This window comes from Oryza brachyantha, chromosome 7 (genome assembly GCF_000231095.2).
Source record: "Oryza brachyantha chromosome 7, ObraRS2, whole genome shotgun sequence".
In the NCBI taxonomy this organism is placed as follows: domain Eukaryota; kingdom Viridiplantae; phylum Streptophyta; class Magnoliopsida; order Poales; family Poaceae; genus Oryza; species Oryza brachyantha.
The window spans coordinates 11883488-11889487 of NC_023169.2; positions in this window are offsets into that span (position 1 = coordinate 11883488).

Sequence of the window (6000 nt, forward strand, 5' to 3'; positions counted from 1 at the left end):
GTCCAACGGCCAGTCAGCCCCCTTCCTCCCTCCGGTCGGGCCCACTAGCCAGTCACCCCATCGCCTCTCTCTCCCCCTCCTTCTGGGCCCATGGTCAGCCCCCACCATCTCCTCCCCTCTCTCTCTCCCTGGGACCCACCCGTCAGCCTCTCTCGGCCGCCCCCTCTCATCGACAGGTGGGGTCACCTGTCGGCGCCAGCCTCCCCTCTGGCTAATGTCAGCGAGCCTCTTTATTGTGCTATAAATCAAATTAAGGTTTTTCCTGTTAATTTAAAAAATCCAAAAAACTTCTAAAATTCATAACTAATTCATCTAGTCTCCGTTTTAGTCCATTCAAATTTTATTAAATCCAGAAAAATATCAAGAATCCATTAAAAATAGTTTCTTTTACTGTTTCAGTAGGGTTTATGCCTGTTAATTTATTCTCATGTTTTGTCGCTAAGATTCGGACCCCGCCGAAGCTCCCGTTTGCTTCGAGATCGTCACGGAAATCCCTCCCGAAGCTGAGCAAGACAAGTGGAACTCCTTTTGACCATATTAATCCTATTTATTATCAAATTCTTGCTTATTTAATTCAAACATGCATTATTTACTTAAAGTTTTTTCTGTACTTTACTTTTTGTTATTTTCTGAGACTAACTATACGCATATTCATAATTGTTTTTATTATTTTTGTTACAACTTGTAGAGGATGAATTTAAGCTTGCATGTTGGTGGAGTGATATAACTCATATTAAACTATCTTGTTAAATTTTTCTATATTTTTTATGACTATTTAGATGACATGCAAGTAACGGTTGTATATACACCCGTATACTAATAAACTGCTTACCGATCTGGAATGTTTGGTTGCGGGCCATGGTGAGCACTGAGCCGAAGTAATGGTGGCTGGAGAGAACCGGCAGCATGTTCCTGTTGTCGTCGCACTGCGCCACGGACACCATCTCAATGTTTTGTCCAGTTTCAAATCCATTAGCTTGCGCCACCCCTCGTCGCCTGGTTCGCCACCGGTTCATGCGTCCAACCGCCGATTGTCGTCGTGCAGCTCTCGTGGTAAATTTGGTCATTTTTCTGGCCTATTTTAATTCAGAAATGTATTGAAATAATCATTGCAAGAGTGACATTAAGTGATTCTAAAGTAGTGCTAAACAAGATCATGCTAACACGCAAAATAGCATCGAGAAACACGTTTAACGCTAGATATAGGCAAGCATACCCACCAAACGCTCCAAAACAAGAAGTGTTGGTGTTGTCGCCGTTCACTCCAGGTAGTGTTGTTGTCGCTGCCGCTTCCTCTACTGCCGTCCTCATTTCCTCCGTTGCCGCCTCAAGTGGTCGATATGTTGATGTAGGAAAAGTAGAGAGTTGTCACAGAGAAAACAAGTGTCATGCTTGACAACGAGAAAGCCGAGAGCAGTCGCGGGAAACGCTCCCCAAAAACTTAATTGTCCACGTACCCGTGCATTTACTCAAGCGAGCAAAGTTTTGGAGACCTGGTCGTTCCGAGTACCTATACGTGCAAGTATCAGAACCAGAAACAAAAAGGTTGCAACACATAAGCAAAACTTGGTGTAGATGTTAGAATGAACCGTATTATTTGTTGCGTGCATGGGAGATCAACTCAATCCTCCTTTTCTCTAAACTAATATTAAAAGTACCAGTTATTTTTTCTATGTCCATCCAGAGAAGTGTACCCAAGAGTTTTCTAGCCGTCGGATTTATCCATCTAACGCTCCACGTTGTAAGATGGATCAGCAGTCCAATTAACCCAACAATTAATAGGCCACCTCACGCTCTGTACCCTACGTCTTGTACCGTTACCCACTACGACATCTCACCTATGCCACGTCTTGTGCCTTCACTGTGCTGCTCCCTTGCGGGACGCCGCCACCGATGCCTCGCCCCATCCCTTGCCTAGTTGCCCAACGCCACCTTGTCCCGTAGCTCTCTCCCTCGCCCGTGGATGCGTGCTGCTCCCTTGCTAGCTGACGCCGCGCCTCTCCCTCGCCTGGCGCCGCCCCACCGCTCCGTCGCCGGGCGTCGGCGCTGTTGCGGACGCCACCACGCCCCTCCCTTGCCCGCCTGCGGCCGCACCTCCCCGTTGCCACCCTCCGCCCCACCGCCGACTTTTAAAAATCGGACGAAACAAAAAACTCGACATGTGAATTTTTGAAATTCACAAGAAAATAAACCAGTTTTAAAACTTGGCCAATGTTAGGGGTGAATGCATTGGGCGATTTATGAAGTAATTGAATTACAACATGGCTTATCTTTAGATAGCTAAAATGTCTTTGATATAGTTTATTTTTAGCATTTACTTTTCTATAGCTAAAGACACATAAAAAAGTTTGATTTATATATTATTTATTTATTTGTAAATATGTCGTTTGGTTTTTTTTCTTTAGAAATGTCAATCGATCACCTCCAAGATGTTGTACTTCTCTAAAAAAATTATATAGAAACCTTTGTGCATAAAAACATTTGAATTCAAACTAGAGCCGGATTTCAAATTTGATTGTGACATTTTCTCTATCAAATATCAATACAATCGTCCTAGTTGTATCTACTTTTAATACATTTGTTAGTTAGTTTCAAAAACTCTAATATAATAATTGATAAAAAAATATACTTGTTCAGGAACAAAAATGAATAGACAAGATAACCTCATTTGACACGACGGTACATCGCGAGTGCCAAAAAGAAAAGTGTGGGCATTGGCTGGAGTTCGCTAGCTGTTTACGAATTAGCCCTTTCTTGTTTACTCTGTCCAACCAGTCTACATACTTCCATTCCATCAAACCCAACGAAGCGCAGCGGCACTACCAGTGAGAGGCAGGGTTTCATTTAGCGCGTAGGGACCGAAACCGGTCCTGGGCGGGCCGACAATAATCATCGATTATCATTAAAAACCATGTGAATTTAAAACTTAAAAATTCAAAAATAAATATCTTCACGGGTTTGGACGTCAAACATATAGTTTGACATGATTATCCGGCAGTATGGTACGATTATCATGGCGATTTTGAATACAACGATAATTATGGTTTCGATCACGATAATTATGCGGTTTGGTATGATTATCGTGTGGTTTACTGCGATTATCGCGATGATGTTAAATTCATTCGCATTAGGCCATATTGGGCCTCAGGAACAGTGAGGTCTTTAGTTTTTTTTCTCACCTTTTAACATTTTTAAATTTATTCATATCTTATTTTTGATAATTTTCTTTACCACTAAGTTTAGGATAAACATAATTGTCACCATGATTTTTTGGATCTTTCTACTGGTTTTTTCAAAAATTTTGAATTGTAGCGATATTTGCGGAACCGTATCCCAGAAACCACTACTTATCTCGTCGATACGTACGATTACTGCGAACCCTAGTGAGAGGAGGCTGCGGCGAACAGTTCACACAATCGGCCGGAGCCGCGCAAAGCGCGTGCGAAGAACTATTCCAGCAGCAGCATCGTATACTGTCGATCGAGGCCTCCAGAGTCCAGACCCCTGCTGTAATCTGTAGCCATGACAACATACGCCAATGCCGTCCGATCGAGTCCTGACGAGGCCAGAGGCAGAGGGACAGACGCGTGAACACCAATCGACAAGCGATGGAACGTGATCTTATTTTCATTGAGTGAAATACTTTATTTAAAGTGGATGAAAAAGATATAATGAACATGTTTATAGCCATTATAAGGTGTTTATTCTATAAGAAAAAAATTAGTATGATAATCTTCTTTGAACTTTTACGACATATAAACGTTTTTGAGTCAAAATTTTACTTAACTACTAATTTTATATGTTTTAAGATGCTTTATTAATATATCTATTTTCTATACTTGCATTATATATATTAACATCGTTATATTTACCGTGTTGGAAAAAAAATTAGCTGGATCACCCATATCCTAAATCCTATATATCCTATATAGGTCAGTCGCCACACAACGTGGTGAGGTGAGATGCGGGCATGCCGGTGCGGGTGAATTGAATGGGTGATGGCGCATAGCAGAAGCTGGATTGCCGTATTACGCCCGCCGGCCCCTCCTCGCGACGCGAGCATGCAGCAGGCAGGCCGGGAGTAGTGGACACATACGCAGCCCCCCATCCATCCTGTGGTATCGTATCGTCATCCCGTGACAGCTGAATCCAACATACACACGAACCCGACCCAGGTCATATTTGCATCGTCCACACCAAGCGTGGGCTTTGTAAATAGCCTTACATACATCTCAGTATTCGATCGCATGCCATGATGGGCGATGGGCCTGCCTATATGATATGATGGATGGTGCCAAGGTTGCTTAGGTTTTGGCTCCGTTTAGTTATCAAAAATTTTTCTTAAAAACATCGCATCAAATCTTTATATATCTAAATATAGCATTAAATATACATGAACATTAAAACTAATTATACAGCTATAGGAAAAATCGTGAGACGAATCTTTTGAGCCTAATTAGTACATGGTTAGTCATGAGTGCTACAATAACCAACATGTGCTAATGACGAATTAATTAGACTTAAAAGATTCGTCTCGCAGTTTTTAGGCAGGATCTGAAATTTGTTTCGTAATTAGACTATATTTAATATTTCAAATATGTGACCGTACACGCCAATGTGACTTTTCTTCAAAAAAATTTTTTGAACTGAACGCAGTCTTTGTTTGACAAAACAAAACACCGTTTGCATGAGCTTCAGCCAGTTGGAATCCTCTTTGACAGCCTAGACTATAGTCTAGGGATTGCAACTTAAATGGCACGGGACTACGGATATAAACATCAACTGGCACGGGACGACGGATATAAACATCAACTAAGAGCAGATAAAATAACAGATTATAAACCAGCTATAAGCATATTTTAAAAAGAAGAGTGAAGAAAGAAGAGAGGTATACTACTAATTTATAGCCCTGTACATGGACTCCAAGACAAAGTGTGTATATGACATGTGGGATCATGTGTTAATATTTTGGAGGTAACTATTGTATGTGTTGACTATAAATAAATTAGAGCTATTAGAGCTAGTAGTTGGCTATACTATTAAACATGCTGTAAACATAGCAGAGGGTGGCAACGATAATTGAGTGTCCTAGCCTAGGTTCTTTTGTTGAATGAAAATAAAAAAAAAAGATTATGTGTTTTTTCATAGCTCTTTCACAATATAAACAATAAAATTAATTACTACAGGGCTAAAATTATATTTTATAAATATGAGATGATCAACTTATATATAAAAACTTATTTTTTTGAAAAATACTATTGAACAATTCATAAAGTGTGCATGTAAAAACCTAGAAATAATCTCGAAAAAATACAACCCTAAAAGAAGAGCGAAGTGAAGCGTGTACAACGTTTTGTGAATAGTGCATGAAATTCTTATATTGGAAGATAAAATTTAAATCTTATAAATACTTACATTTTAGGATGAAGATAATACCTAGCAATTCCTAGGGTCCATAGTTAAAATAAACCCCTTTTTTTACAAATTGGTCATTTTCACAATTTTTTTTCGAAACTAGTCTCAACTTCATCCAAAAATAGAACGTCGTATCAGTGCCGGTTAGTTTGGCACTGAGGTCCTTTAATAAAGCGCCACTGCGATTGGCGCTGATTCCCTAATTCACACCGCTTCCATAATTCGCATCGCTTCATTGGCAGGGGCTCAGCACCAATGGCTGTGGTGCTTCATCGAAGGATAGGACCCAGTGCCAATTAGTTTGGCGCTGACATGACGGTCTATTTTTAGATGAAGTTTTTGGCTGTGATCAGTTTTGAAATAAGTTTATGAAAATGACCAATTTATAAAAAAAAAGGTTAAATAAATAATCCACCTCCTATAGCACTTGTCACCCAAATCTGGTCTACCACCGTACTACCACTACGGGATCCATGCTGGTGTGCGTACCAATTCCCTCGTTTCCCCCCTTCCCTCGCCTCGCTCCACGGCTCGCTTACAAAAAAGAGCACCCGACACGCCACGGACCGAGCGCCAGAGACCCAC